This window comes from Tachyglossus aculeatus, chromosome 16 (assembly GCF_015852505.1).
Source record: "Tachyglossus aculeatus isolate mTacAcu1 chromosome 16, mTacAcu1.pri, whole genome shotgun sequence".
Taxonomy (NCBI): Eukaryota; Metazoa; Chordata; class Mammalia; order Monotremata; family Tachyglossidae; genus Tachyglossus; species Tachyglossus aculeatus.
The window spans coordinates 9,445,301-9,461,228 of record NC_052081.1 but is presented as its reverse complement, the minus strand read 5'-3'; the positions used below and the strand labels follow the sequence as shown (position 1 = coordinate 9,461,228).

Genomic DNA, 15,928 nt, shown 5'->3' with positions numbered 1-15,928 from the left:
TGAGTGCCATAAATCCATCAATCCGTGGAATTTACTGACTGCTTACTGTGTTCAGAACATTGTACTAAGTGCTTGGGAGAGTACAGTACAATAGAATTGTAGATACAGTCTGTGCCCAAAAGGAGCTTATTGTCTACAGTGGGAGATGGGTGTAAGGATAATTATTTAAGTTTCAGATAAGTACATTAGAGCTGTGGGGTTGAGGGTGTGGTGAATATCAAGTGTTTAAAGTGCCTGCTCCCTCTTCTCCTCAGTGACAGAGAACTGGTTTGGACGCATCAGTCAGACTGGAAGCCCCAAGACCCAGAGCCATTAGAAAAACCAGGTTTAGTGAGACTCCCTAGCCCGGCTCGGCAGTCCCCAAGAGCTTTGCATGAAAAGCATCCAAACCTGTCTGCACTTTGGAATTTATTTCTATCTATTGTCAGCACTTTTGCATCTATGTTTATTAAGTTTGTGTAATTATTGTGATCATTCTATTTTTTTTAATGTCTGTCTCCCTCATTAGAGTAGTAGTGATGTAGTATTTAGGGTTTATTCTGTGCCAAGCACTAAGAAAGAAATGCAAGAATGAGAATTAGCCATGGTGTAAGCTCCTTGTGGGCGGGAAACACATCCCTTGTTTTCTACTTCCTAAGTGCTAGTACCATGCACTATATGCAGTGGTTGCTTAATAAATATTATTACTACTCCTGCTCCCCTTCCACCACTGCATCCCTTAGGCTTCCCCCCAAACCACTCTCTCACTCTCCAACACTTGATGGGCCCTTATGTACTTACTTATAAACTATATACTATACATTATTTCTATTAATGTCTGTCTCCCCATCTAGGCTGTAAACTCACTGTGGGCAGGGACCGTTTCTACCAACTCTGTTGTATCGTCACCTGAGCAGTTAGTACAGTCCTGTGCACACAGTAAGCACTCATATACCATTGATGATGGTCGATGAGACTTAATAATAATAATAATATTAATTAACAATTATGGTATTTGTTAAGTGCTTACTAAGTGTCAAGCTCTATTCTAAGTGCTGGAGTAGATACAAGTTAATCAGGTTGGGCACAGTCCCTATCTCCCGTGGGGATTTTTTTCCAGATGAGGTAACTGACACCCAGAAAAGTGAAGTAACTTGCCCAAGGTCACACAGCAGACAAGTGGCAGAGCTGGGATTAGAACCCAGGTCCTTCTGACTCGCAGGCCTGGGCTCTATCCACTAGGCCATGCTGCTACCCTTGCCTAGTGCTCTTTGAGGCATCATGCTGGAAAGAGTTTCCTTGGTGTACGGAGTGATATTCCTTTCCCAGCCAGCATAGAAACTGCTGGAGAGGATGCTATTTAAATACCAAACATCCCTGTTATTCTTCTGGCTTAAATAAAAACAGCCTTGGGAGCAAACCTAAAAGCGGGGGTGGAGGAGGAGGGAGAATCCATCTTTGCCATTGTGGTTTCTTTAAAGACATGAAAAGGGCCAAGCCCTGGCAAGAGAGAGCTGCCCAGAGCCCCTCTTGCCTTTATGGGTTTTTTTGTTTTGTTTTTTTCTTTTGCTTTAAAATCATCCTGCTGTACTCTCTCTCTGTGTGTGTGTGTGTGTGTGTGTGTGTGTGTGTGTGTGTGTGTGTGTCCATATGATAAAAAGATCAAGGGACCAGTTCGGCGAAGCCAAAAACTTCAAAAGCCCTCTCCCGAAAATGACAGAGGTTGAAGGAGAGAAGAGAAAGTGTCTTATCAGAGGAAGACTGGTGTGAACGATAATCTGCCAGTGGAGCAAAGTCCCCTTCCACCTGTCTGGTTGGCTTGAAAGGCTTGCTCCTCCCAAGCCACCTCTTGAGGTTTCTGGCAGAAATTTCAGAACTTGGAGCTCTCCATTAGGAGTAACCCGTCGGGGTCTGAAAGACAGTCCTCCCTAGTCTGCTTGCATTGTGCCAGACCTAAATTTAATGGAGCATTCTGGGCCAGGGGGCCTGGAGAGCAGGGCTGATGCCATTGGAGCGTGTATTGAAGGCCGAGAGAGAAGCCTAAAATAGAGGAAAATTGCTCTGGCCAAGGCTGATAAGAGGCTGTGGAGGCAGGAGGGTTGGGGGAAAATCCCAGCTCGGCCGCTGTGTCGTGTCAGAGGACGAACAGGGGGGCCTGGGCCCTGTGGTGGTAAGTAGGTAGTTTTGCCATACCTGGGGCTTGTGAAAAGCGATTCCTAAGGTAACAGGTGTGCTCTTCTAGAGAAACGCTTAAAGTGACGAGCCTTGAAAAGAAGCACTGGCCCACAGGCTTGAGGCTAGATCAGAACTGAAATGCCTTCAGGAAGGTCAACATCCCTAAAAGAAACAGCCCTTATCAGTCTTCGTAGACAGAGAGGAATTTAAAAGGAAGACCACGGAGCCAGGTTTCCATGCCACCCCTTATTGAGTGTTTGAGTTAGTCCCTTTCTCTCACTCTTCTCCATCCCAAACCCTGCCCCTTCCTCTTTTGGCTGCTTCTGAGGAAAGTTCTTCCCAGAGGCTGATACTGATTCCAGCAGGAAGCTAGCCTGGCCATTTAGCTCAGAGATGCCAATTTTTCATTTTGAGAGTGGGGCTGAAAGAGGAGCAGGGATATTAAGGGAGATGGGGGAGCTAGTAGACCAGAAGCAGCTTTGCCTAATAGTTGGAGCATGGGCCAGAGTCAGAAGGACCTGTGTTCTAATCCTGGATCTGCCACTTGTCTGCTGTGTGACCCTAGAGAAGTCACTTCCCTTCTCTGTGCCCCAGTTACCTCATCTGTAAAATGGGATTAAGACTGTGAGCCTCATGGGGAACATAAACTGTGTCCAACCTGATTAGCTTGTATCTACCCCAGCCTTCAGTACAGTGCCTGTCACATATAAAGTCCATAAAATAAAATGAAAAGAAAGGTACCATTTTGGGTCTTTCCAATTCCTATTAGGGATTCTCAGGTCTTCCCAGATCATTGGGATAAACAAGGCTGGGAGTCCAGCTCAGAAAACTGTGAGGGTCATGGCTCTTGAAGAGTGGGCACCTAGGACTCAACCTAGGTGAATTTTCTCCGGGCTAATAGTAATAATAATGGTGATATTTAAGTGCTTACTACATGCCAAGCAATGTAATAAATTCTAGGATAGATATAAGATGATCAGATTGGATGTAGTCCATGTCCCACGGGACTCTCATAGGCAGTTAGTCAATAGCACTTATTGAGCACTTACTGTGTGCAGAGCACTCTACTAAGTGCTTGGGAGAGTACAATATAACAATAGACACATTCCCTCCCCACAGTGAGTTTACAGACTCTAGGAGGGTAGACCAGGTATTTAATCCCCACTTTACAGAGGAGGAAACTGAGGCACAGAGAAGTTTCTGCCTCAGAACAAAGAAGCAGGCCAAATTCCTAATATGGCCCATGTTTAGGCTATATTCACGGCATGGATTCCCTGCCTTTCCATTTGCTGTGGCTCACCACTCCTTTATTCTGGGGTCTTGTGTTCCTTATCCCTGTTTTTCTCCTGTCCCTGCAGGTGATGGCAAATTAACATAGAGAGCAAGTTGTGGAATTAGAGAACAACAAATTTGATTTGAAAAGTCATTTCAGATTGAGGTCCATTTGAGGACTTTGAGAGCAAAACTAATAAACAAAGCAGATGATTTTTTTCTCTCTCCAAATTGATTTCTTTTATACCTGACAGCATCGCTTTAGAATATTTAATCAGATTGTGATTTTAGCTGTCATGTTCAGTGCTTTTTTCTACATTTATTTTCTTCTTATTGCTGACTATTAAGGCATTTTGGTACGTGGGCTGGCAAAAATGTTTTCTTTTAAAATAAAAGGAATGTCTCGCATCCCTTGTAGACTCTTGTGTCTGGACATCTCAAGGCTCTATTGGAACTATTTATTAGGCCTGCGAGGGAGCCAGTGATGATACGATCCCCATTTTAAAGATGAGGAAATGGATCTTAAGAGTTCAAGGCTGTCTTCAGACTAACAAAACAAAGTGCTAAATTTTCTAACTACGGCTATTTGACCGAAGTCCGTGTGGGCTGTTTTGCCAAACTTGTGTTTTTAAGCCAGGTGGTGGGTTTACCACGACCTTCATTGTGACCCTGAGTCTGTCAATGTCACCCATGGGCTGTGGTCAGTGGAATGGCCACCTGCCAGAGCCATCCGGATTGCTGTTGGGAGCAGGCTCGTGGAGGTTGGTCAGTGGATCATCAGCCCAGGTGGGACTCGGAGCTGACTTCTTCTGGAATCCGGATTCCTCACCTCCCACGTGAACCCCAGAGGCATTTAAACCCATCCCGAGGGCTGGCTCCTAGACTTCTGTAATAACCAACCACCCAGTTGGGTCTGGGGGCCAGAAGAGCATCGTGAGTGGTTGCCGTGGAAATGACCATGATGAATGGGAGAGCAGGTTGACTCTGAAAAGTTAACTGGATTTCTCCCTCCAGGTTAGCGCATCCTGTTGCTAGCAAGCCTTTTCCCAGGGAGTCTCGTCTCCCGCAGAACTAAGGTTGGTGCACGAAAGCCTCCCGCACCTTTGTTAACTCCGATACATCAGCAATATGACAAATGCGTACACCTGCAGACTTAATTACAGCAATTTTCTTGAGTCACTGATAGATTTATGGCCTTCTTCAATTCCAGTAAAACTGAAAGAGCATAAATGGGATGAAAAAAAAGTGTTTTCGCTCTGATCAGTCTGTGAGCTGAGCTGGTCTCTAGCCCCAAGAGAGGCTAATTAAAGAGGCCCAGTCCTAGTTAGCTGCTTTTCAGAATCTTTTCCTCTGTATCATTATCATCATTGGTAACAACCTGTAGAAATGCTTGATGGAAAATGCCCCCCCACCCTGCCCCTGACCCCCACCCTGAACCTTACCCCAAATGATTTGGCCCAGAGTACTGGGAAGAACTAGCTTTCTTCCCCATCTTTTTCCAGATGGAGGAAAATCTTGACTGACCCAGAAATGATTCTGAGTGCTTTGTTCTGTTTTTCTGCACCACTTTTCCCCACCACAATGAGATGATCTCATGGGGCAGAGAGGAATTTTTCTGCTGGGTGCCAGGTGAAAGGCCTTTCTGAACTCTAGGGAGCCCTAGGTTTGCAATGTGAAGGTGTCTTGTAACCTTATTCCAGCTGAGACTCTCTCCCCTCCAAACTCACCTTTGCCACTAGCTTTAAGGATTCATTTATTAGTATTTTTGAGTGCCTGGGGGCAAAACCCTGTGCTCAAATGACAGTGAAAAGGAATTTGTCTCCTTCACTCTTCACAGGTCCTTGCTGCCCAGATGTGGAGATAACCATGGGTTGCATGTGGGGTTTTTTTTTTGCTTTTTTTTTTTTGGTGTAGCAGAAATGCTCTTGATTATCAGTGGCGGTTGGGTGGCTTTGAATGCTTGCAGTGGACCAGAGCCCTCAGTGGGATTAACCTGGCCAGAGTAGATGGCTGTTCTAATCAGTTTCCGCTGGCGATTCCTCACCAGGAAGTGACTAATTTCAGGGATTTTTCTCTTCCCTCTGCCAGGCCCTGAGCTGGCAGCATCAGGCTCTTCCAGTCCTGTCCAGTTTTCTCTGTTGCAGGGGTGGAAGTGGGGCCCAGGGTCAGCTTCCTGAGTGCTCTAGCCTTCAGAAAGAGGGAGAAAGCAACTGGCCACGCTCCTTCCATAGAGTGAAGATGCACCAGCACAGATAAGACTGTACGGTCTGTTCCCCTTGCTTTCCAGACCCTGGTACCTTAATGAGCATTTAAGCAATTTAATGAGTTTGCAGAAGCGGGCTGACATTTACCCTTGAAGACCACCTCCTTGCTGTAGTGCATTTGCCCCTTCCTCTCTCTCCCCCTCACCCCACTTTCTATCCAACCCACCTCCCTGTGCTTGACCTCCCACCTCCAGCCTCTCTTGCTAAGTGCTGGCAGATGGCTTTAGCTAGCTGGCCACTAATATGACGTCCAGCTTCGCCTAGATATAAATAACCATGATAGTCCCAAGGAAGACAAAGGTACCCCAAGACAGATTGCAGCAGAGATCATCAATGTTTGATTGGAGAGGGGCATGAGTGGAAAATGAAAGCATGTTTCTCTTGCCTGTTTTTCCGGCACTGTTGGCAGGGAACGTGCTTTAAGTCCTGGACCCAAAAGGTCCAGGAGAAGAAGGACCCTAACACTGGGTGGTGAATCCATTGGCTGAGCTAAAGAGGTAAATGCTGAGGAATTTTGATCATCTTTTGTCTCTTAGTAAGAGCGCTGGATTTCTGGCTTCTGTGAGGAAGGGGAGACTTGGGATGAAGTAGGAGTAGTAGCTGGGATATTAAGAACCTTTCCGTGGAGGACTCGAAGTTGGGAAGAGATGAATGCGGATGATGATCTGAGAAACATACATTTCTGAGAAAGTTGACAGCTAGTCAAAAGAGATCTGTGGTGTTGGGATGGGGACAGGGGTGGGGAGTGAGGGCAGATGTGCTCCAGCGATTTGAATCCTTTGCCAGTAATGTTTTGTCACTGTCGGCTCCCATTTGGTCCATTTCCAGAGGGCAGAGCCATCAGGGGAGGTGAGTGAGATGGTTTGATTATCGGATGGGCCGAGACCCAACCTCTCCGAGTTAAGTAAAGGCAGAGGGTATGTTTGAGGGGGTTCTGGGCTGAGGCATGCAACCCCTGTCAGTTTCCTGAGCAATGGACTGTGCACTGGCATCAAAAACTTGTTCCCTGGGCACATCCTCGCCTCAGATCGAGATTCCACTCAGGAAACCCCAGGTTTTGAAAATGACTTCTTCCTATTACATTGTATGAAATGACCCGAAAGTACATATTTTAGTATCACCGAGTTTAAATATTATTACACATCTTACTTGATGTCAGATTTTGTTAAATGTGTGCCGCTATCTCAATTTACAAAGGTCACTCTGGGAGCGGTGGAGAGGGGAATTAGGTATACTTAAAAATCCTCTCACTGGTATATCTGCAGTTCAGATAACGTAGCCTTCTTCAAAGTGATCTGGGGATTTTTTTTTAAACAGAACTTTAATGGGAATTGTGTGGCTGGGCTCGTTGCAGAGGTGTGAAAATATGGAGAGACGTACTGTGGGAGGGATGGGGAAGCCAGTCCAGATAAAATCTAAAGCCATTTTGATGCCACGCAGTCCCTTTAACAGAGTCTGAAGCTTCTGGCTGCTCCTGCCCCATCGTGATGGGTTTTGGGATGTTCCCGGTGCCTCCTGGGAACAGTGAGGGTGGGGGTAGGATGGGCGTGGAATTGCTTCAAACTCGAGAATGCCAGGGAGCTTGGCTGTGGGTTACAGGGACTACCCTAACTTCATAAACCAATAATCCAGGTTGTGGATCATCCAGGCCCCTTACTTTCTCTTCTCCCTCAGTCTGCCAACTTGAGTTGTCGTCTTAGCGCCTGCAGCAAGAGAGGGTGTGGAGGACGTGAAGAGGGAGTAGTAGTAGTAATAGCACTTGTAGTGTGCAGAGCACTGTACTAAGCACTGGGAGAAAATACATGGTGGTGGGGAGGGAATTAAACACAGTCCACACTTCCTCATGGGGCTCACAGTCTAAAAGTTTAAATGGGGAAAAGGGTTTGGAGGGAGACACAGCAGGAGTGATGAAACATTAAAACACAACACAAACAGAGCTTGAGGGGCAAAGCTCAAGCTCAGCCCAATTTGCTGCTTGCTAGGGCCTTGCATTTTGGGTGTTGGGGTCTTGGCTTTGGGTGGCCAATGTCATGTGGAGGGAGTGACGGGGAGAGGAAGGAGGGGAGGAGAGGGAAATTCTTTTCTCCTTGCCCATCAGATTCTTATTCAAGAGTTTATGTCGCATCAGAAATCACCCCAGATGTGTTTTTGGAAGGGGTTTAGAAGCTTCTCACTGCTCCTGGTTGTTCCTGATTGAAGTCTTCCCCACTCTCTTCCTCCTCCTACCCCATCCCAGGGCTCTTAGGTTGCCAGTTTTGAGGGAAGAAGAGTGGACTGAAGAATTGACATACATGGCTCCTGCAACCCCCTCGCATCTGCTTATACCTCTGTGAAATGTATCTGATCAGCTCCTCCCATTTGGGTTTTCTGGGTATCATTTTGGGTGATTTTGTACATTTCCTGTATCTCATTTAGACCTGAAGTTCCTTAAAGAAGGAACTCCCTTTGCCCTTCCTCTCAGCTACCAGTAGAGTTCTAGCCCCCCTACAAATGCCTAGTAAATGCATTTGACTGACTGCTGGGCAGAACCCAGTGCCTTTAGGTGTCAGGTGGATATGACCAAAGAAGCAGTGGACTTATTTTGCTTCGCCCTCCCCCTAGGAGTTTTTTTGGAATCTCCCAATTGTGTGTCCTGGCAGCAGGAGGAATTTATGGACCATTTTTACACTGTGATCTCCCTTTTTTCTCCTTGGCCTTCTCAACAAAATTAATTGGGCCAGTTTGCTGGTATCTTTGCCAACACCAGTTAAATCCAAGCTCTGTTAGTAAGGTAACTGGGAGAGAGGGCAGAGTGTATTCAGTAAAAAGTAAACATTTTCATTGGCTGGTCCTCTTAAATGTCGTCTTTTTTCTTTGTCCTTCCCCTTTGCCTCTGATTTGTTTCTTCCTTCAGCTTCCCTCACAGATGGCCAGCATACAAACACCGTGCTGTCATTATGCTTTGAAACAAATTGGGGGGTGGGGGAGGGGTCTTAATAGGCTGATATTCCTGTAGCCATTAAGGAACTTGGGTCATTTTTGATTCAGGGTGAGGCTTTGTAGGATAATTAGTGGCCCTCTCCTGTTATTAACCCCTGACTCAGCCGAGGTATTTTCTCCCAAAGGTGTTGGGAGTTAATGCTGCTGTTAATGGTGCCATTTGGAAGACCTTAATGAAAGTCATGTGGGAGACTGGGCCTGCCATCAATATCTTTCAAACTTTGTATTTGGGAAAACAGGACAACAGGCTCAAAGAGGAAAGAGTAATTCAAGAGGCCCTGAGAGACTCCGATGGGTGGGTCGGGTGCGTTTATTATCTTTTTTGTTTTGGGCTGTGAAGCTGTGCTCGGCATTGCAAAGTTCCAGAATCCTTGTCTGCCAGTCCCCACCTCATCTCTGAAAGCTGTCCACTCATTGGCCACCAGGTTGGGGAGGAGGGAAGGGTAGAGGCAAGGAATTGGCATGGGGTTGGGAAGTGCAGTTGGACTTTTCAGTACTTTGGGAAGAGACTGAGAATGCTGTTCAAATCTCCTTTAATAGAGTTGGGCCAGCCGAACAGGTCAGCGTCAAACAAAATCTTCCCTGGTTAAGCAGTGTTCTTGGAGGGCGGGAGGTGTGTGTGGGTATGCAGGGGAATGAGCGTGCACATGCATGTGTGTGTATGTGTGTGTGTGTGCGTATGTAGGGTAGCGCTTAGATCTATCCCTTGAATTCCCCTAGCTGTACCTTCGCAGTACAGTCTCAAGGAGTTGAAACCTCTCCAGAAGGGGGAGAGGCCTAATTAAAAGAGAACAGGCCTGGGAGTCAGAGGCCCTAGGTTCTAATCCCTCCTCTGTCAGCTTGTTGCTGTGTGACCTTGGGCAAGTCACTTAACTTCTCTGTTTCTCCATTCCCTTATCTGCAAAATGGAGATTTATTACCAGTTCTCCCTCCTAACTTAGGTTGTGGGCCACATGTAGGACAGGGACTGTGTCCAACCTTATTATTGTGTATCCACTCCAGTGCTTAGTACAGTGATTGGCACATAGTAAGCATTTAACAAATGCTACAATTACTAAGGGGGATCGACATGGAGGAGAACCTTGGCTGTCCTGAGCTAACCTCAAAGAGAGGCAGCTCTGCCAGACTCCCAGTGTGTGTGGCAGTAGAACAACGGCACAATGACTAAGGCTAATTAAAATGCTTCTTTGTCACCCTCCCCCTCTGCCGTCTTCCCACCCTATATTTTTTGTTTTGGATTACTTTGCTCCTCCTCTTTATCTTCAAGGTCTTGTCACCCTTGTCTCTTAGTATCTAAGTAGAGGCAGCATGTCTTCTGCTATGGGGCCCTTATCTACTCCTAGAGTGTTTGGGGATCTTGAGCTGGATTGAGGGAGCTGAACTAATCTCCTCTGTAACAACCCCAGCCAAAAGCACTTTTGCTCAGGCAAGTTTTGTCACAGATAATAATGATCACATTTATTAAGCACTTACTATGTGCAAAACACTGTTCTAAGTGCTGGGGAGGTTACAAGGTGATCAGGTTGTCCTGCGGCGGGCTCATCTGAGGATGATCCTTGGATTCCCCTTTGTCTAGGCTGGAACCCACTTCCACCACGATCTGATTGGAGGAAAAGAGGGATGATAAGAGGTTTGAATTGGGTGCCTCAAGCAGACTGGCAGGAGAAGGAAGCATTTCCTGAGTTTCCCTGGGCTTTTCTGGAAATAGAACCTCAATGCAGGGAACTAGAAAGATCCAGAATGATGGCTCCGATCTTTCCAGACCTTCAGTTGAGACAGAGCCCTTGTGTCTACCTGGTGGGAATCCAAAAGGATGTTTGTTCCTGAACTGTGACCTGTGGCATATTTCCTTCTGACATCAGGAACATTAAATGGAAACCAAGCCTGCCTGCACCTTTGCAGACACTTCATGTATCTTGAGGGGGGAAAAAGAAAATAATGATTAAGAAAATACAGTCCTGGAAATCTGCAAATTTTTTGAAATGTTTAAAATGTTCCTTTCTAGATTTCCAGTTGTTTCCTGCTTTGCCAGGCTCCTCTGTAGGGGATCTAGAACACACTGTTTCTCTAAGGTGTTAGAAGGGGAGCAGTGTCTTCATGCACTGGTGAGTGCTGTCTAGAGCAGAGGGTTTTTTAAATCCCGTCCTCCTTTCCCGGTTCTGTGCCAGACCAGAATGGCCCCAGACAATTGGGAGCCAGATGGTAAACCATCTAATGGCTCTTTGTCCTAGCCAGCTCCACCATCTTAGTCTCTGAACGCCGTGAGCCTGTTTTCCTTCCTCCAAAATGGAGATGGTGATTTTGGCCTCCCAGAGTGTTGGGGAAGAATCAAGAATCGTTTCTTTAAAAACACAGACTTCAGAAAACTCCTGGCAGAGTTGTGCTCAGCAGCAAAGCTACTAAATAAGTTGCGGAGGGCTCTCATTTTGTTCAAACAAGTCCTCTTCATTTTCTGGGCCTGAGACTCAGTGTCATGGTCCAGTTGGGGGCTGGACTGACAGAAATGGGGAATCAGGTGGCATAGTGGATAAAGCAAGGGTCTGGGAGCCGGTGGACCTGGGTTCTAATCCTGGATCCCCCATTTGCCTTCCGTGTGACCTTGGGCAAGTCACTTCAAGTCTCTGTACTCATTTTCCTTAGTGCTTAACAGATACTATTTTAAAAAATCCTTTCTAGTTTACATCTGCTCTGGCCTCTTGGGTTATTTTAGGCCAGTTCCTTTCACTATAACAGGGTTGATAAGCCTGAGGTACATCCAGGAAATTAAATAATAAATTAGAAATTGAAAACATTTATAGAAATAGAAAAAAAATCAGCTTTTTCAACCTCTTGGAAGAATAAGGGGTTGTATACATTCTGAATAATTAGCAAATTGATTTTTAGATTTTTACACAACATAACCTGATTTCTACACCCTTCCAGATCAATTTTTATAATTAGGGTTAACTAAAAAAAATCACTTCAGATTACATTCATTCATTCATTCATTGTCGTATTTATGGAGTTCTTACTGTGTGCAGAGCACTGTACTAAGCGCTTAGGAAGTACAAGTTGGCAACATATAGAGACAATCTCTACCCAACAGTGGGCTCACAGTCTAGAAATTACATTTAAATTGTTAACATTTTCACTGCCAAAACAGATTTAAGTCAATTTGCAAATCCATCCTAATTATGACGGGATTGGTTTAAGTAGAATTAGTGCCTTTTTTTGGAGAATCAGTCAATGATATTTATTAAGCACTTTCTGTGTGCAAAGCACTGTACTGACTGCGTAGGAGAGTACAGTACAATAGAGTTGGTAGACATATATCCTGCCTACAAGGAGCTTACAGACTAGAGGGGGAAACAGGCATTAAATTACAGATATGTACATAAGTGTTGTGGGGCTGGTGGTGAGTGATTATCAGGTGCTTAAAGGGTACAGTATTTCCACTGTCAGTGACTAAGCAGAAATGATGGGCATTTCAAGTGTGTAACTGGGATGGTCTGGCCTTTTTGAATTAGACCTAGACATTGGTTTATAACCTTTTCGAGGTTGCACAGCAGGCCAGGGCAGAGCTGGGATGAGAAATGGGGTTTTATGAGTCCTCTCATCCCATGCTCTTTCCAGTAAGCCACAAGAGACATTCCCCATCAATGGCTAAGCAGTGTGGCCAAATGGAAAGAGTACAAGTCTGGCTGTCGAGAACCTAGGTTCTAATCTCTAAACTGTAAGCTCCTTGTGGGCAGGAAATATGTCTGCTAACTCTGTTGAATTGTACTCTCCAAAGCACTTAGTACAGTGCTCTGCATGCAATAAACACTCAATAAATACCATTTATTGATTTTTCTTTGACCACTAAGGAGCCTGGTGTTCCCTTGGGTAGCTGGCATATATCAGTGTTTCAATTTATCTCTTGGGTGAGTGCCATCTCCTGCTCCACTATACTGTGCTCATCTCCAAGCCAACACTTGGTTTTTGTAAGGTTTGGGATGGAGGCTGGAGTCCAGTGCCCTGAATTAAAACGGGCTGTTCTAACATTGCTGTCTGTGCCAACAGGCAACTGGGATATCGAGCATCTGTTTAGCCATTCAGTCGTGGCCTGACACTGGAACAGAATGATATTACTGAAGAAACCCTTCCCATGCCAATGCAACTGAAATAATAAATAATAATAAACCCTGATCTTTATTCCCTAAATTTCCTTTTTTTCACTTGAAACAGAAGCAGAAAGCCCTAAAGGATAGAGCAAAAAGGAGTCAGAAGGACTTTAATTCATTCATTGTCGTATTTATTGAGTGCTTACTGTGTGCAGAGCACTGAACAAAGAGCTTGGGAGAGTACAATGTAACAATAAACAGATCCATTCCCTGGCCACAATGAGTTTAGAGTCTAGAGGGGGAGACAGACAATATAAATAAATAAATTACAGGTATGTACCTTATGTAATAAGTGCTGTGGGGCTAGGAGGGGGGATGACTAAAGGGAGCAAGTCAGGAAGGTGCAGATGAAAGTGGGAGAAGAGGAAAGGGGAGCTTAGTCAGGGAAGGCCATTTGGAGGCGGGGAGAGTAATTATCTGGGTTCTAATCTTGGATCTGTCACTTGTCTGCTCTGTGACCTTGGGTAAGTCATTTAACTTCTCTGTGCCTCAGTTACTGCATCTGTAAAATGGGGCTTAAGACTGTGAGTCCCATGGGGGACATGGACGGTGTCCAACCTGATTAGCTTGTACCTAATACAGTGCCTGACACAAGGAAGGGCTTAACAAATACCATTTAAAAAAAATCAATAATGAATTATGAAGAGGGCTGGTGCAGGGCAAGGGGAGGGTGTGAACGTAGTGAGCATGTAGTCAGATGCCTGGTCTGGAGAGGTGGGAAAGCCTGTGCCCAGGGATTTCACTATTTCATTTACGGGCACATGAGGAATCTCTGCTTCTCAGGCATTTACATCAGTGGAAAGGAGGATATGGAGAGACACTTTCCACTGCTGGAGAGGGAACAGCAAGACAGGGAGGGGAGGACAGGACTGCTTTTCTAAGGAGGGATTAGCCCCAGGCCTTGATGTAGTGAGAGGTTCATGGCGTTATGGGGATAGTAAATTGAGTTTCCTGTGATTTATGATTGGAAAAGGCTAGGATTGACCTTGTTCCCCAGCTGGTTGGCTCATCTCTAGTATTGGGAGCCAATTCAGTGGTCTTTTCCCTCATCCAGAGATGCTTAAGGCCACCATGGTGCAAACTGAGTCATAGGCGAGCCCGGGCCAGTCCTCACGGTCCCCTTTGTGCTAGGATGTTAGATGTTACCGGCCCAGCCAACTCCAGCCACCATGGAGTTGCATGCCCCAGCTCTGCTGATGACCTGCTGAGTGACCTTGGGCAGGTCACCTAACCTCTCTGGTCCCCAGTTTCTTCATCTGTAAAATGGGCTTCAGCCCAGTGTGGGGCAGGTATTGTGTCTGATCTTATAGCCTTGAATCTATCTCACCATCTAGCTAGATAGTAAGGACTTAATAAATGTCTGGTGTGTGACCTTGGACAAGTCACCTAACATCTCTGGATCAGCTGTGTGACTTTAGGCAAGTCACTTAACTTCTCTGTGCCTCAGTTACCTCATCTGTAAAATGGGGATTAAGACTGTGAGCCCCCTGAGGGACAACCTGATCACCTTGTAACCTCCCCAGTGCTTAGAACAGTGCTTGGCACATAGTAAGTGCTTAATAAATGCCATCATCATCATTATTATTATCAGTTTCCTTGTCTGTAAAATGGGGATTCAACGCCTGATCTGCCTCTTCCTTAGACTGTGAGCCCTGTATGGGACAGGGACCGTGGTGTCTGATCCGATTACATCCACCCAAATTTTTGGCACATAGTAAATGCTTAACCAGCAGGTGTGCCCACCCCTCACCTCCCACCTCTCCCACAACATTCCCCATCACCAACTTGCTTAGACCTTTAGGGTCAGCAGGGGTGGAAAAAGTCCGAAGTGCTGCCTATGCGGGCTATCAGTCAGGCCGTCTTGCTGATTCCAGATTTCCCGTGGAGGCAGGTCAGGTGTGATGTGACTTCAACAGTGCTGATCACGTGGGCTTTGGCCATCTTCTCCCCACTTTTGGCTGGTGCTTCGGTTTTCATCGGACACATGCAAACTCTTAACAGCAAAGCCATTGAAGCAACCACCCAAAACAGGCCCAATGGGCAAAATCATTTTCCATGTTCTCTGTGAATGTTGTTTAACAAGAAGACTGTGTTTTGTTTACCATGTGTTCACAGCATTGGGTTACTGGCCCCAGGGGCCGGAATGAGGTCTGACTCAATCCACTCCCAAAGCCAGGGTGTGCTTGGTTGCGTAGGTAGTAACTGATCTGAGGAGGAGTAGGAAGAGTAGGGTTCATACTGCCCCATCCTGGTTAGGATTTTCAAATCCCTCCTTTTCCTGGTCATTGAAACTTGTTTCTTATCCTCCCAAATGAAAATAGGGGGGAAAAAAGGTGAGGGTTTAAAGCCATCACTTTTTTTCTGTCACAGCACACACCTCTCTCGGGAATTATGGGAAAAAGCTTATGAGGGAGAAATGGAGAAGCAACATGGCCTAGTGGTTAGAGCACAGGCCTGGGAGTCAGAAGGACTTGGGTTCTAATCCGTGCCCTGCCACTTGTCTACTGTGTGACCTTCGGCAAGTTACTTCTTTGTGCCTCAGTTAATCATCTGTAAAATGGAGATTAAGATTGTGAGCCTCATGTGGGACAGGGACTGTGTCCAATCTGATTATCTTGTATCTACCCTTCCACTTAGAACAGTGAGCCCACTGTTGGGTAGGGACTGTCTCTACATGTTGCCAATTTGTACTTCCCAAGTGCTTAGTACAGTGCTCTGCACATAGTAAGCGCTCAATAAATACGATTGATGATGATGATGATGAACAGTGCCTGGCACATAGAAAACACCTAACAAAAACCATAAAAAGAAAAAAAAAAACGACCCATCGGCTTCCTTCACTTGCACTGTATCCTCTCGGGATCCTGTCCAGCCACGACCCCTGCTCCTTCGTAGTGGTTACACATGGCAAACCCAAACGTGGTTACTGGCTGACTTGCCCTCTCAGTGTGAAGAGCAAGATAACCTCATGCCTAATGCTGGGGAGAACTGGACTGGCTGACCTCAGGGTGCGAAGGACGGCCCTGATCCTGGGAGGAGGGTGGACTTGGATTCACCTTGGGGTTTTTTTCTCCATGGGTGAGTGAGAGCCTTCCCCTCCGAAGGTGCAGTGGAGAG

General features: G+C 46.0%; 1 protein-coding gene across 1 annotated transcript in view; it reads left to right on the top strand.

Annotated features, from left to right (window-relative positions):
* ASTN1 (astrotactin 1) overlaps window positions 1-15,928 on the top strand; it is a 164,241-nt gene that overhangs the window by 41,774 nt on the left and 106,539 nt on the right. The window lies entirely within an intron of this gene.